At 59.3% G+C, this 15922-nt stretch overlaps 1 protein-coding gene across 8 annotated transcripts in view; it reads left to right on the top strand.

Annotated features, from left to right (window-relative positions):
* Positions 1-8573: 8573 nt before the first annotated feature.
* The window catches only part of ZBTB46 (zinc finger and BTB domain containing 46), a 69756-nt gene continuing 62407 nt past the window's right edge, over positions 8574-15922 (top strand). For 4 of the 8 annotated variants that reach the window (XR_006514401.2, XM_070486312.1, XM_044748816.2 and 1 more), the window contains exon 1: positions 8574-8796. The gene's annotated coding sequence lies outside the window, so the exon portion shown is untranslated. Of the gene's footprint in view, positions 8797-9021; positions 9375-15922 lie in introns of those variants that run through there. The other 4 variants (XM_044748814.2, XM_044748811.2, XM_070486313.1 and 1 more) reach the window with 2 other exon arrangements.

Here is a 15922-nt window from a genome sequence, read left to right as displayed (position 1 = left end):
GGTCCTGAGAACCTCCAGGGGTCCCTAACGGGGGCCCTGAGCCCCAGACAACAGACGCTGGTGTCCCAGCCCTCAATCATGGTGGGGGGGTCTTGGAGGGGATGTTGAGGTCTGCGGTTAAGGATGGCTGGAGAAGGGAGTCCTGGGCCAACTGGAAGTCTGGATCAGGGCGACTGAGGCACCGTTTCCTCCAGACACAGCTTGTGGAGCTGCCCTGGGCCCAGGCACCCTGGGGAGGGGTCTCTGACCTGGCCTTGCCCAAGTGACATCTGAAACCCCCAGGGAGCAAGAGGGAGAAGTACCCTGGGGTCACCCTGCTGCCACACGACCTCTCCTGACCCCAGCCATACTGGGACGGGGGCAGTCTGCCCCAGTGATCACCGGGAAGGGACTTCCCCTTTGTCACAGGGACCCCAGCCTGCTCCACTCCCTTGGAGGCCTCCCCGGCCCCGTGCTGAACCTGCAGCCCTGACCTCTCTCCTCAAACCTGGGTGGCAGCACCTGCGTGGCTTCCACACTCACAACCACTCCGACTTCCTGTCCCGAGAACAGGCAGGCACCCCCTGTGCTTCCCCTCGTGTCCCATGTTTGCTCCCACCAGGGCACATTGGCTCTGCACCCGAAAAGTCACTCTGTGTCGTTATCAGATCAAGTCTGTCTCCCGTTCCACAGCACTGTGGCCTGTGGACAAACCCAGAAGCCCACACTTAGCAACAGTTGGAGCCGGGCTCATCCCCACGGCCCCGGCAGGCCTTTAAATCATCTCCCCAAGGATTACCCCTGCCCGGCTCCAGCTGACCGCTCTGTCCTTGTCCCTCCATTTCCACAGCCACGCCCCTCCACCTCCCTATCTAGAGGTGAGGCTGGCCTTCATTCCTGAGGCTTGTGCAGGACCATCTCCTGCCCAGTGTCCAGAACTGGGCCTAGCTCACGGGCGTGTGTTTGTTCAGCTGGGAGGGAGGAAAGGGCATGAAATGTCACACACTCACAGACACGCCTGCACACATATGGCCACCTCTGAACAGGTGCACACAGACACATACACACGGGCACATACAGACACCATTCGCAGACACACCCCAGGACCCATGTGCACCCACACAGACACGTGTGCAAACACACAGACAGCCCCACACGCACAGGCGAAGACGTAGACTCATGCCGACTGTATTGAGAAACAGTACCGACCCTTGCTAAAGGCGGCGAGACCCACTGCAGCGAGGGCCAGACGGGGGGTACAGACAGACCCGACTCCTGCTGAGACAGACGACCGGGGCTTTTAAAGGGAGAAGAGACAAAAAGAGGGCAATAGGGGATGGAAAATTCCAGAAGGAGTGAGTGGAAGTGACTGAAAGTGTTTGGCTGGGACAAAGCACATTTTGCGGCTTGGCAGCATTCGTTTTCTTGAGCAAAGACTCAGCACAGGGCCAGGCTCACCTTCGGGGACAGGCCGGGTGCAGGTGGAGGCCAGGCTGAGGTTGGGTTGAGGCTCAGCACAGTGCTGGTTGAGCCTTCATGCGAGTCCACGGTTTACAGCCCGTGGGTCATGTGTGGACAGTGGTCTGGTGGCCCCTGCGGCCTGCCTGTGTTTTGAGGGTGGGCAGAGCCAAGAGCATCCTGTGGCTTCAAATTCTAAAACTGAAAATGAGCATCTGGGCTGAGATGGACCTTGAGAGGCTGCTTAACCCCCAACATGACCCTGAAGGAGGAGATTTTGTTCACTTAATTGCTTGGGATTTGAAGTTTTTGCTTTTTAAAAATAAACTTTTCATTGTAGAATAATCTTAGATGTACAGAAAGGTTGCCATGTTTCGAGGTACAGAGAGTTCCTGGGTACCCCTCCCCTGGCTTCAGTTTCCTCCCGTGCTGTCATCCTGCATCACTGTGGCCTGTCTATTGACACCAAGAAGCCCCTGTTGCTACACCTCTCTTAAATGCAGTCCAGGGACTGGCTTGCTGGCGCAGTGCTTAAGTGCACATGTCCTGCTTCTTGGTGGCCCGGGGTTCACTGGTTCAGATCCCAGGCACTGCTTGGCAGCCATGCTGTGGTAGGTGTCTCACATATAAAGTAGAGGAAGATGGGCATGGATGTTAGCTCAGGGCCAGTCTTCCTTAGCAAAAAGAAGAGGATTGGCAGCAGATGTTAGCTCAGGGCTAATCTTCCTCAAAAAAAAAAAAAAAAAGAAAGAAAGAAAATGCAGTCTAGACTCTATTGGACTTTTCCAGTTTTTCCACTAACATCCTTCCTCTGTTCCAAGGTCCCACCCAGGTCCCACTCTATCCCATTGATGGAGTTGTCACATCTCCTTGGGTCCTCGGGGATGGGACAGTTCCTCAGACTTCCTTGTTTTTCGTGACCGTGACAGTTTTGAGGAGGACCGGTCAGGCATTCTGTAGAATGTCCCTCAATTTGGATTTATCTGATGTATTTTCTCATGATTAGACCAGGGCTATGAGTTTTGGGGGAGAACACAGCAGGGGTGTGGTGTCCCTCTCATCACATCACGTTGGTGGTGCCCGACACCCCATGACACCCCTTGTGACGCTGACCATGGTCACTTGGCTAAGATGCCGCCCACCAGGTGTCGTCCTCACTTTCCCTCTGCCTCTCCTTCAGAGGACAGTCCCTCAGCACAGCCCACACTCCAGCTCTTTCTCCCGGAGGGCAGAACCTGCACACGTCACTTGGAGTCCCAGAAGGCAGCTCTGTCTTGAGTTTAGTTCATTGTCGTGTCTACACTGGCGCACACGTGGGTCTTTGCTTCACACTTATAATCCAGCACCACGTTATTTTGATGCTCAGATGGCTCCGGCTCTGGCCATCTCTCCTGTCAGCTCCCACGTCCCTCAGTCCTGGCCCCATCGTTTTGTTTCCTGAGCCTTCCATCCCACCTGCACTATCCCTGCCCCAGTCCTAGCATCACCCATTTCTCCCAGAAGCCCTCTTCCCAGGTCCCTTCTGCCATTGGAAGTGCCCTTGTCAGCCTCTTGGCTGACCTGTTCGTTGCCTGGCTCCCTCTCAGGATACGAGGGGTTTTGTCCTGCTCTCCAGGCTCGGACGTCCTGGCATGGGGTACGTCCCATATGCTCCAAGAGCGTTGCTGAACAAGTGAGGGAGTGAATGAACAAACAAGGTCGAGGCAGCAGGCTGGCATTGACACTGTTGGAGCCTCTTCTGCTCACTGAAGGGCCGGAGAAGACCCTCCCCTGGTGGGAGGGGAGGGGCCTGTTCCCCATCTGGGCAGGACAGAGTCCCTCATCCGGCAGGCCTCTGGGGGCCGCAGTCGCCTCCTTTTCCTCCCTCTCCAGGTCTAGCACAGGAGGCCAGCCAGGTGGCCCCCGCAAGCCCTGCCCAGCCACTTCCCACTGGCCGGTGCTCAGCAAACACGATTCCCCTTTTCTCCCGGGACTGGACTTGGTCAGGCCCTGGCTGACATCGTCCCCCAGTACCTCCCACTGTGCCCTGGCCCGGCAACTCCTGGATGGGACACAGGGCAGAGCTGGTGTCCCTTTCACCTGTGGTGGTATCTGCAGCAATCACCGGGCTGTGCAACGCGAGCCTCAGCGCTGAGGCCCCAGGGAGCAGCTGCGCTCCTCAGCGGGGACAGAGGCCCCGGCCCCCTTGCCCTGCTCCAGCGCTGACTGGCTGGTCCCCCGGGCCTCCCAGTTTCCAGAGCCCGCCTGAGATGGAATTACAGCCCCAGGCCTGCACCTGTGATGGGCAGCAGAGTCTCCTGGCTTGGCAAGGCAAGGAACAGCTCGGATAGGGTGGCTGCTGTGTGCCAGGGGGAGCAGGGGCTGTGGATGAGGCAAGGTGGGATCAGGGAGGCTCCCCTAGAGGACACGAGGCCTCCACAGGGACCAGGGATGAATAGGGAAAGAGAAGTGAGATAGGAAGAGGGGGCAGCAAGGCAAAGGCTTGGACCATACCAGTAGCCAGGGGTCAGATGACACAGGGACCCGGGCTGGCCCAGTGTCCTGGGGTGGCAACAAAGGAGGGAGGCCAGGGCCACCCCTCCAAGCTCAGGCTGGCCTCAGACAGCTGAGACCCAGGAGCTGGGCCCACCTGGGGCTGTGGAAGGCTGCTGGCCTCCAGAGAGAGGCCTGGTCGGGGAGGGAGGCAAAATGCCCTGATCATTGCCAGATCAGGCCAAGGTCGCTGGTCAGGCTGAACTGTTCACAGACCCTCAGAGTACAGGGCCCAGCTCCACCCCACAGCCCCTGGGGCCTGCCCAGGCCAGGCCCTGGCTGCCGTCCCTCCGGGTGCTGGCCTGGTCATGCAGCTGGCACCAAGGACAGTGGTTCTGCCCTGCTCCCTCCCCACCCCCTCTGTCTGCCAGACCCCCACCCCCTTCTCCAGCTTTCTGCCCCTGTCCTCTGACACCGGCCCCTGCCCAGGCACAGGGCAAGTGTAGCCCAGCCTGTGTCCTGGAGGGAAGGTCTGGGAAGCAGAGGCCTGGTCCCAGGACGTGGGTGGCAGGAGTGGGCTCAGGAAGGAAGGGCTGGCAGTTGGCAGTGGCCCTTGGAAGGACGGTTGGGGGTGAGCGTTTGGAATGGAGATGGGGAGACAGTTGGCGGCGGCAGCTGGAGCCGCAGTTGGGGCTTGGCAGGGGTGTAGGCCCAGAGGACAGTTGGGGTGGGGCAGCCGTGGGCTTGGCAGGTAGCCCCTGGCCCTGAGTGGCTGTGGAGGGTGGTCTCTAGGAGGCCCAGCAAGAGGGCAGGGCCAGCTGGCACCAGACGCAGCTGAGCCAGGCCCGGGAGTAGGCCGGGCCTAGCTCCAGCCTCGGCGAGGCAGCCTCCCCACCCCACGGGTGGGGCTCGCTGCAGCCAGGGCTGGCCTCTGGTCCACCCGCAGGACCCAGGATGACGCGCAGAGGGCGGTTCCTGCCGCACAGCCCAGGCATCCTCAGCCTGCCTGTGCCTCCCTCCCAGCCCTGCCTTCGGCCTCTCTCCCTCCCTGTCCGGCTTCCAGCAGAGGCTGGAAGAGGGCAGGGACAGGTTCTGGGCAATTCCCTGGGAGGGGGCAGGACTCCCAGGGCTGTTGCCATGGGGACGGCTGAGCAACACCACTGGCTGGAGAATAAACAGGCAGGTTCCCTGACCAGTGACCACTGTGAAGATGGCCTGGAAACCCAGCTGGGGGTGGATGGGGAATGTGGCCTTGGGGGAAGGTGGGGGTGGTGTAAAGGCCTTGGCAAGGGGAGGTGGCCCAGCGTACACTGGGAAGGAAGATGTGAAGGGATTTTTGCTGTTCCTCTCATCTTCTTTCCCAAAGCCCCTCCCAGGCTAGGCCTCACAGGAGCAGACCTGTGGGAGGCAGGTCCCTGCTCTCTTGGTGGCATCAGAGCATCTGGCATGGGGCTGGGTCCCCTCTCAGCTCCTCTGTCCCCCTGAAGCCACAAAGTGGGGGTAGAGGGTAGGCAGAGGGCTGTGAGCGCAGGTGGTTGTGCCAGGACCTTCCCGGGGCCCCGCCAGTCACGCGGCTCACCGACTTGAGCCTGCCCTTCAAAGGCCCGGGGTCTGTGGTGGGGGTGGAGGCAGCACCTCTGGGGGGCTGCCATCAGCTGGTGCATCTGTGGGCCCCAGCCCAGGCCTGCTGCTGCTCATTCTCTCCAGGCCCCCAGACCCTTACAGGGCTCGAGGTGTCCCTTGGGCAGGCTCCAGACACACTCACACACATGGTGAGGGGGAATTTCCAGAATGACCACCACACACGGTGACCGGTGCAGAGTCCAGACCAACCATTTGTTGGTCTGTCTTGTCCACTAGCTCAGCGAGAGCAGGGACCATGTCTAGTTCATCAGGGCACTCTCAGGGCCCATCTCCTGGACACTCCCAGACACCCATATGCTGGCTGTGCTGGCCCTGGATACTGGGTGCCCTGGACAAAGTGTGCCGCTGAGGCCAACTCTCGCTCTCGGTTCTCACCTGTTCCCAGAGCCGCCTCCAGCTGGAGCTGCCCTCACCAGGCTGCCGGTCTACACATGGTGAGGGGTCAGCTGGTCGTCAGGCAGCAGATCCCTCCTGGGGTCTCTGCTGGCCTCAGGGATGAGGAGCTGTGCACGTTGCGGGCACTGGGATCTATGGAACCCCAGCAAGAGGGGAGGATTTGTGACCCAGCCTGGAAGCATCTGTCTGATGCAAGCCCAATCCTAGTAGAGGCTTAGCCAATGCTGAGCACTGATGAACGTGGGGTTCCTGGGGCCACGTTGCCAGCATCTCCCCATCAGAGCAGCTGCACTGAGGTTCCTTCAGGGATTCCAGCTCCATGATCCTCCTCCTCTTCTCGGCTTTGCTGAGGCCACAGTTGCTGCTGTTGGTTTTCTTTTTTAACGGTAAAGGAAGTTATTAGCTCACGGAACAGTAACTGTCTGGAGGTAGGGTGGGCTTTAGGCATGGCTTGATCAGGGCTCTCTGGAACTGTTCTTTGTTCTGCCTTTTTGGTGTATCAGCTTCATCTTCAGACTGCTTGGCCTTCTGCTGGTTCTTGGTGCAAAAAAGGTGGGAATCTGTCCCCAATCACTGGCAGGACTGCTGGGGGGAGGGGTGTATGTAACCTCGATTCATCATCATGCAGGGTAGGGAAATGGGGAGAGAGAGTCCCAGGGCCCCAGGGACTCATTCCAGAACTCAGCAAGGCTTTCTACGCAAATCAGAAGCCCCAGGCTGGCAGGTGGGCCCTACTATGGGTGAGATGAAGGCTTAGGTCTCCTGGGCAGGCCTCCCGAGCAATGACTGAGCACCACTGTGGCCTCTGATCGAGGCAGACTTTGCGGCTCTCCGTTCCTGCACCGACGATGGACACAGCATCCCAGCAATGCTGTTCTCTTTGGGAGTGTCTGGGGGGGGGGGGGTCAAGCCATCTTGGGAGAGACTGGGACTCTCTCTGAGCGAGGAGGGCAGGCCTCAGGAGTCTGATCCTCCTCAATTTGGTCGGGCAACCCACGGACCCTCCTCAGTCTCTCTGGCCTCCTTTCCTCCATGGGCCACAACTGTGCTCTGGGCAGGCAGCTGCGGGGACTCCTGCAGAGAGCACTGGCTGTGCCCTCAAAGGGAGGAGGCGGGTGACCAGCCAGACCCTCCTGGAGGCCTATCGCTGCGCTTCTCAGGGCAGCAGTGCCCGGCCCCACCTCTGGAGGGAGGGGGAACTCGGGCCTGTCCTTCCAGACCAGCGGGATGTGAGGAGAGTGTCCCCAGAAGAAAGAAAGGCCTGTGGGCAGTGCCAACCAGGCAGCGGGAAGGGAGTGGGGTGAGTGTCGGCACAGCCATTTCCAGGCGCCGCCAGCAGCGAGGGAGTGTCCGAGCGCTGGCTGCCAGATCGTGCTCACCCTTGTTCACTCAAGGAGAATGCCCCCCCCACCCCCCCACCTCCAGCCTTCCCTCCCACTGCAGCCCAGTGAATGCCTCCTTACACATCCTGAGAAAGCATCCATAATGGCCCCGTCACCTCCCACCTCCCAAGGAATTCCGCACAGGGAAGCAGGGCGCGCATGGCCCGCGGCGTCTCCCCATTGGATGGCCCAGTCGTGCTTGACTCCCCTGCGCGGCTGGCCAGCCACAGGCTCACCTCCCTTCCCACTGCCGCGCCGAGAGAGGAAGCGAGCTGGCCTTTGACCCCCTCACAGGCCAGCCGGGAATGCGGGGCCACGCTTCCCATTCCGCCCGCCTGAGGGCTCGAGGACAGCGGGGGCAAGATGGGACGCGCAGGGCCTATGGGGCGCAGCAGATGTGGGCTCGCTGGCGAGGGGTGGGGGCTGCGGGGCAGGGCCCAGGCCTCTTGCTTCCCGCCCCTTCGCGGGGACCCACACTCCCAGGGGACAGACAAGGCAGCGGAAAGGACCTACTCGCGTGGCCGCCAGTGCTTTTAAGTTGGCCAAACCCAAGCCCCAGCGGCAGGCACTGTCACGTGGCCCGCGCCCCCAGGTGCGCCTCTCCCTGGGCGCACTAGGTCCCCCGACGGCGCGGGCGCGCGGTGCCTAGGCCCTCTCGGCCCGGCGCCCCTGCGCGGCCGTGGGAGCGCGTTTCGCGGCAGAGCGGGCCGCCCGGGCGGGCGGGGAAGTCGCGAAGTTTGCGAGACGCGCGCGGTGCGACTGCGCGTCGGGGCGCGGGGACAGCCTGTGGCCCGGGGACCCGCGCGCTCCCGAGGAACAGGCGTGCGGGCAACGCCGGGGTGCGCAGTCCGGGCAGCGCCTGGGGTGCCCTCGCCCCCGCCCGCATCTCCCAGCCGGGCGGGGTGCCGCCGCTCAGCCCCCGGGGAAGGGGAGCGGGCGCCCGAGACCCCACGCCGCGCCGCCCCCGCCCCCTGCCAGCCCAGCGGAGGGGGCTTCCCACAATGCCCAGCGAGCTCCAGCCCGCACTTCCGCTGTCCGGCCGCCCGCGGGGGGGGCGAGGAGAACCGACCCCGCCGCGGCCCCCTCCCGCCGCGCGCCGGAGCCGGGGCTGGCGGGGGCGGGCGGCCGGTGGGCCGGCGGGGGCGGGGCCCGGGGCGGTGGCCGGGGCCGGGGCGCGGCGCGGGCCAATCAGCGGCGGCCGGGCGCGCGCCGGGGGGCGGGGTCGGGGTCCGCAGGCGGGGCGCGCGCGCGGGCGGCGGGGGCCGCGGGGTTGGAGCGGGCGCGGGGGCGCGCGCCGGCCTGACGGACCGACGGACGGACGGACGGACCGACGGACGCAGCGGCCGAGGCGAGCGCGCAGCTCGGACCCGCCCGGACGCAGCGCTCGCCAGGCGGCGGCGGCGATCATCGGCTCCGGTCCGGCGGCCGCGGCGCCGGCCCTCGCCCGCGCCCCATGGGGTCACAGGTAAGCGGCGCCGGCTCATTGTCCGCGGGCCGGGCCGGCGCATCGCTGCGGGGCCGGGCCGGGGCTGGGCGGGGGCCGCTCGGAGCCGGGGCCGCTCGGAGCCGGGCGCGCCCCCGCTGCCGGCGCCCCGCGCCCCGCCGCGCCCCGCCCCGCGGGGGCGCCCTCCTGGAGGCGATCGGCGCGCCGGGCTGCGGCTCCGGGGGCGGCGGCAGCGACCCCGGCCCGGCCGTTGCCGGTCCCCGAGCTCGGGTGGCGCGGGGCGGGGCGCTGCGGGCGGGGGCGGCGCGGGGTCCCCGCGGGGCTGCGCGCTGAGGCGGAGGCGGCCGTGGGGCTGCCCCGCGCCCCTCGCCCTCCGCGCCTCCTGCCGCCGCCGCCGCCGCGGTCCCTCCCCCGTCACCTCCAAAAGGGGAATTTTCCAGCTGGTAATTTCTGCTGCGTCAACGCCCGGCCCCAGGAGGCAGCCCGGGGGCATCCTGGCACCCCTCCGGCCCCGCCGCCCCGCGCGACCCCCGCCTGCGCCGCCGAGTCGCACCCGGACCCGCCCGCGCCGAGTTTGCCAAGAGTCAGAACTGCGGGAGGTGGGCTCGGGCGGGTCCCCGCTCCCCGCCGGGCCTTGGGGGTCATTGTCTCCCCCTGAAGCCGGGCAGTGGCCTCGTCTCCATTTTAATTACTGGCTGAACCGGGGCGCAGGGGCCTCGGGGCTGGGCGGCTGGAGGAGCGCGGAGGGGACGGGGCGCGCCGAGCGCTAAGGGGCGCGCGGAGCGGACGGGGCGCGCGGAGGGAGTGGGGTCCGCCGCGAGCCGCGTCTTTGTTTCTCTGTAAATAGATATGTCAGTTTCGCAGGGTGGCACGAGTCGGTGTCTGACAACTCAATCCTGATGGCAGTGGGGGATGTTCTGCGCCAGGAGGAGAGCTCTGGCTAGTTGGGGTTCCCCCAGCTCCGCTAACAAATTCCTTATTTATAGGTTTAACGGACTACGCACAATAGGGCTGGACCGAGGAGCCTGGGTGCAAACCAAATGGGGCGAAGAACAGATATTTTCTGGCACCACGGAAATATAAACAAACGAAAGTTTGACTGAGATTCTCAGTGAATTTCCTCGCGCTTTCCTTCTACAATCTCAGCGACGCGTTTGTCCTGGATTACAGTGGCAAGATTGTTATCAGCATTGTTTAAAGAAATGCTAATTAGGCAACGTGTTTAGCAAAAGGCTGGGCGAAGACACCTGTGCAGGCAGCACTCGCGAGCCTTTAATTGTATCAATTGTAGAATCTCTCATGTTGGGTTTATTATTGAAGCCGGCTTCCCGTTTGGGTAGCAGTCTTGTGGATTCACTCCGTTGCTGGTCCACATGCTGCCAGAGCAAGGCAATGTTCCGCTCTGCAAGAGTGGAAAATAGTTTGTTCGTCAACAGGAAATTTATAGAAAGGTTTTTACATGAATAATGAAGTAAACAATATTATCACAGTAGAATCCTTCCGTTTGGTATATTTTATGATAATTTTAGATATTATCAAACTGAAAACTTTGGAGATTTGTTATTCCAGAAAGAATTAAGCTAATGATAGCCTACTTAGGCAGAAGTTACTGAAGGTTTAAGTAGGAGCTTAAACATTGTGTCCCCTAAAATGTTGGTAGTTATTTCCTGAAGGGAAGAAGGTGTGGGGCTGTGGGGAGAGGTCTCTTTAGAGAATGGGAAATGGATTCACTTTAGGCTCTTCAGAAACCCACAGTGCAGCCTTTCTTGGAGGCCAGCCGTGGGACATTTAATTAAGCCTCTCACTGACGTCTTCCTGGAGATGAGAATCTTGTTTTGATTAGATGAGATGACCACTGTTCAGGTTTAGCTGTTTTGTGTTTGAAAATAAGTTGTTTCTGTCCTCCAACCTTGGTCCACGTCTGCTCTCTGATGTTCAGGACTGCGGCACCTGCAGAGGCACCAGCCCTCTTGGATGCTGTGTGTCCCACTCAGTTATCCAGGATCAAGGTGACCCAGTGCCCTGGTGACAGCCACTCGCTCACAAAGGGCAAGGGAAACCCCAAGAGTGTGTGGAACAGCTGTAAGGACTTGGAGGAAATACCCTGATATGTCAGACGGTGTATTATTTACAAACATGTTAAACCAAATTAAATTGCAAGAGTGAACTTTCCAACACTGTCCTTATGTGGGGGTTTTTCTAAAGAAGGGAAAGTGGGCCAGTCTGTCCCTGTGGTCTGGGTTTCTGGGACAGCTGTGCAGTGTTCATGCTCTGTTCTCTGCCAGAGGTCTCGGACCAGCCCCTGAGAGCTGAGGAGCCCCACTTAGTGCGCGGTGTTTAGGAAGTTCCGCAGACCCGAGAGCGTGAGCCGAGCCGAGTCCTCCCTCTGCTGATGCTGCTTGTGCTCAGGTGCCCTCTTGGCTGCTCTGTTAAAGTGAGAGGAGAGTTCTAGAAGCCATTGCTCCTTGTCCCCACTCCCAGTGTCACAGCACCTGCCACGGTGGTCCCTGTTCTGGGAGCTTCATGTTCCTGCCCAACTCATGTTGTCATAAAAATGTAGGCTCTTTTTTTCTCTCTGACTTAACACATTTTATCTTAAAGTCTGTCGAGTGATAGTAGATTGTCAAGAATTCCCTGTGAATCTGTCCCCTTCCCAGAAAAAAAAAAAGATTATTCTTGTTGCTACAAGTTTGCCTGAATGGCCTGACTCCTAAGAATAAATGGATGGTTAAAAATCTCTGTTGAGGCCACAAGACTTATTTAAGTCTTTGAAATACGTTGTCTTGTCCTCGTCCTGGTTCTTGTGTCCTCTGCCCTCGGCTCTGGCTCTGGTGCAGCCATGACCGCTGGGGTCAGACCCTGGGATCACGGAAGGCTTTTCCTTCTGTTCTGCCATTCCAGCTTAGCTGCTCTGTGCTCCTGACATGCACACACTCAGGCTCTGTGGTCTGGTTTGCTGGTGATGGCAGAAGACGCCCTGTGGGAATTGTTGTAGATGGAAAAGTCGTGGAAAAGGGAAATAACATTTTCTATTAAACTAAAAAGTTGTTATAGTAAAGGATAAAAACGAGCCAGATCAGTCAAATTTGACCTTAGTGTGACTTATGCAAAGTTTTCTCTTCAGTATCTATCAAAAGTGCCATTTAAGTCTTTAGATTAAAAAATTACTAAGTATTTTTAAACATTATTTGGACTTAAAAATTACTAACTTCGGTATCTTGGAATGGAAAGTTGAGAACCAGGGCTGGCCCGGTGGTGCAGTGGTTAAATGTGCACGTTCGGCTTCCGTGGCCCAGGGTTCGCTGGCCCAGATCCCGGGTGTGGATATGGCACTGCGTGGCAAGCCATGCTGTGGTAGGCGTCCCACATATAAAGTAGGGGAAGATGGGCACAGATGTTAGCTCAGGTCCAGTATTCCTCAGCAAAAAGAGAAGGATTGGCAGCAGATGTTAGCTCAGGGCTAATCCTCCTAGGAAAAAATAAAAATAATAAAAAAAAAGTTGAGAACCGTGTTAATGTGTCTTCAGCAGCATCCTCAGAGCCTTTGTGCTGTGACAGATGTGTTTTTTGAGTCAGAGTGACAGTACCAGGGTTTTTCACTCATGACAGTTGTTTGGCATTATCATGGACCTGCTGTGGACCAGCCTTTAGGCCACTTAGGGGACAGAGTTCCTACAGAGGGGCTGGTGATCTGTTGGGATGGGTCAGGGGGCACACAGGAACCGCTGACGTGACCCGGTGTGGGAAACAAATGCTGGTGGGAAAGGCTGAGAGCTTGGAGGGGGACAGAGTGTAGACCACTGGGTGGGGAGGGGGCATCTGAATTTCTGAGAGGACTGGAGGGAAGGGGTGTCTGTGCAGACCCTCTCTGCTCCGTGCTGGACCGGAGGGGCCAGGCAGCTTCTGCACAGTCATGTCCTGCATGCCCACACTCCAGCCACTCCTCAGTCCTTGTCCTGGCCCCGAGTGGCACCCAGTCCCTGCCGGTTCACGTGGACCAGGTGTGCGGCGTCTTCCTCTCGCTTCCCTGTCAGCAGCGGGCGGCTCTTGCAGGTCCACGTGTGTGTGGAAACGGTTGTTTTTAAAGGGTCCTCATTGGCACAGCATTTGGATGGCATGGGATACGGGTGCTTTTTATTCATAAGACATTTATTCATAAGACATTTTTGTTTCCCTCTCTGCCCCCCCCCCCCAACATCAGCACCTGCGACTCCGCAGAAAGCCGGCCCCTCGTGGGGAGCTGAAATGCCCTTTCACTGACACACAGCGGCCAGGCCCCCAGGCCTGTGTCACACTCCTTCTCGTAGGGCAGAAAGAAGGCAGTCTTCGGCCTGGCTGCAGACGGAGGGCTGGAGAGTGGCACATGTCAGGAGCTGCGTCCGTGAAAGGTGGGCTTGTGGGTAGCATGGCCCAGGTGGCTTTGGGCCAGTCACCTTCGTGGTCATTGTGGGCCCCCTGGCAGACGGAGGTCTGACCTGGATCTTCCATCCATCCCACTCTGGACACTAGGTGATGTGGACCTGCCTGGGGCACAGAGCAAACTGAGGACCCTCAAGTCCGGCAGAGGAGCAGGCAGTCCACCAGCCCAGCATTTTCCTGCTTTCGTGGCGATTTGCTGCTCTCCAGAAGGCTTCCCAGAAACAACCCCACTAAAGTGACCCATGAGGACCTGGTCCTTGGTTTCTGGGGTGTGGAGGGGCAGATGCAGACAGACAGGCTTTCTAGAAACACACTCACGATCCACTGAGCAGCTCTCTTGGCAGAGGAACGGCGTGTGAAGTGAGCGTCACATTCGCCCAACACCCAGGGCTGTTTGCGCAGAGGAGAGAAGCCCCACTCAGGGGGCTGAGGGCGAGGGCAGGGAGCTGATTACGGAGGGTAGACGGGGATGATTGGAAATGCCATCATGTGGGTGGCCAGGAGAACCCGGGAGGAAGAGGACGAGCGTGTGGTTTTAGGTGGTGGTGTGGCCCCTGTCTTGCAGACTCCGGGCAGGAAGAGCCGGAAGGCGGGGGAGGCCCAGGGTGGCGTGCAGTGAAATGACAGCGCCTCCGCCGTCGGGCACGCGCCCAAAAAGAGCTTTAGAGAGCGTGGTCCGTGGGCAGCCTTGTCCCTATTCGAATCTGGAAAAGGTTTATTTTGCATTCTCACCCCATCCCCTTTAAAATAATGAAGGTTTTGAGTGACAATATCCTTTTGTTTAGGAAGTTCAAAGCCAGCTTAGAAAATTTTGAAACAAGTGGGAATTACTCAGCTTCATTTAGAGATGGAGAACGAGCTGGCTGCAGAGGGCTGCAGTTTCCCAGAACGGCAGGGGGACTGGCTGTTCAGCTCAGTTCCTGGTCCTCCAGTTTTAGCGCAGAATCTGTAGACCAACTGCAGGACTGGCGATGCCCCATGCTCCAGGGGGACCTGCCCAGGCGGTGCAGAGTCAGATGCTCGACTTTTGAGGAAATAAAGCCCTCGTTCTGGGGCGTGATGGCAGGTGCAGCCTCAGACAGGGAGGACGCAGGGTCCTGGTCTGGAGTTCGCAGACTTGCCAGCTTGACTTTCTCTCCCTCGTGTTTTCATGCTCGTCAGATGGGCCTGGATCCCACGCGCACCCTGTGCGTGCATGGTGGTTGGTGCCACTCCAGTTTGTCCTGATGGCAGCATTGACTTGATGGTGCATCTTCGGATCCAGATGTGGGAGGAGAGGGGTTGCGGGGCCGTATGGGACTCAGCCCGTGTCGGTGGCTGACCAGAGAACTCCTGACGATTAACGTGTGAACCGCCTCCTGCATCCTTCTTGTGCGTGGGGCCCATGAGCCCTCAGACACCAGGGCCTGGGGGAGCATGTGTGTGCACCAGCAGAGGTTTTGGGGGTATTTCCTGGCATTCATGCTCAGAAAGGTTGGACAGGCCCCCTCCCCTCCCGTTTGTCCCTGTTTCAGGCGCTGCCCCGCCATCAGCGCTGCTTCTCTCATTTCTACAGTGTTCACAGTAAGAATCGCTGCTGAGGAAGTTCCAGGTGCTGCCTCCTGTACAGACTTGTTAGATGGGAAGGAGAGTTGAGGAGGTAGCGTCCTGCAGAGTCCTGAGTGAGGGCCCAGCCCTCTGGGGGCGAGCGCGCGGGCCGGCTGCAGATCTTCCTGTTTCTGAGCATTTCAGTAACAGCACGAAGGTGCTCTTCCCTGTGACTTGAAGTGACTGTTACTGACTGTGTGTCCGTCTGTGATTTTTGATTTCTGAAGGGAAGCTGAGGGAGTCGGGACATTGAAGGCCATGCGGGCGCTTCCTGAGGGGCGAGGTGCTGGCCCGGAGCTGCGCAGCGTCCTGGTCTTTGATGTGGTTCTGTTCGCCATCGTATTGTGAAAGCACAGTCTAACTCTAGATTGTCGCCTTTGCATTTGTTTTTGGTCGTTCGTGGGTAACTCCGTAAAAGCGGAGCTTCCTGTTTTTCCATTGCCTGAGGTGATCTGGAAACACGTGTCTCTATCTTTTCATCACTTTCATTTTGTACGAAGAATTTTTTCTTCCACCTCTGAGTGTTTGAAGAACTTTTCAGAAGTTGTCACGGACACGCTGTCCACGGGGCAGTACCTGGAGCCGTACCCAGCCTGCTCCGTGACTGAACAAAGTGTTTTTAATATTGGGTACATTTTCACTTTTCCTTTTTTTTTTCTCCTTTTTGGTGAGGAAGATTGTCCCTGAGCTAACATGTGTGCCTGTCTTCCTCTATTTGGTATGTAGGACGCCACCACAGCATGGCTTGATGAGAGGTGTGTAGGTCCACACCCGGGATCCGAACCTGCAAACCCTGGGCCACTGAAGCTGAACACGCAAACGTAACCACTATGCCACTGGGCTGGCCCCTCCTTTTTCTTTCTTACATTGTTGGCAGAATGAGACAAGAACAAGGAGTGAAAAGGTGACACTGTCCTTGGACACCCCTTTTAGTTAAAGTCGGCCTGAGTCGCTCCCTGAAGTTGACTGGAGGGTGGAGCGGCCGTCTGGGGTGTTGAACAGTGGTCTTCTGGCTGCCCTGCTCCTCGTCTTCTGTCAGGCCTCGTGGCCATGACTGTCCTCAGCGTGGTGGAAACCCTGCACACGTGGTGGAAAACCCCTGGAGGAAGGGAGGGCAGAGGGTTCCAGTGCCTGCAGGGCT

This window comes from Equus asinus, chromosome 15 (assembly GCF_041296235.1).
Source record: "Equus asinus isolate D_3611 breed Donkey chromosome 15, EquAss-T2T_v2, whole genome shotgun sequence".
In the NCBI taxonomy this organism is placed as follows: domain Eukaryota; kingdom Metazoa; phylum Chordata; class Mammalia; order Perissodactyla; family Equidae; genus Equus; species Equus asinus.
This window is presented reverse-complemented; position numbering and strand designations above follow the sequence as displayed.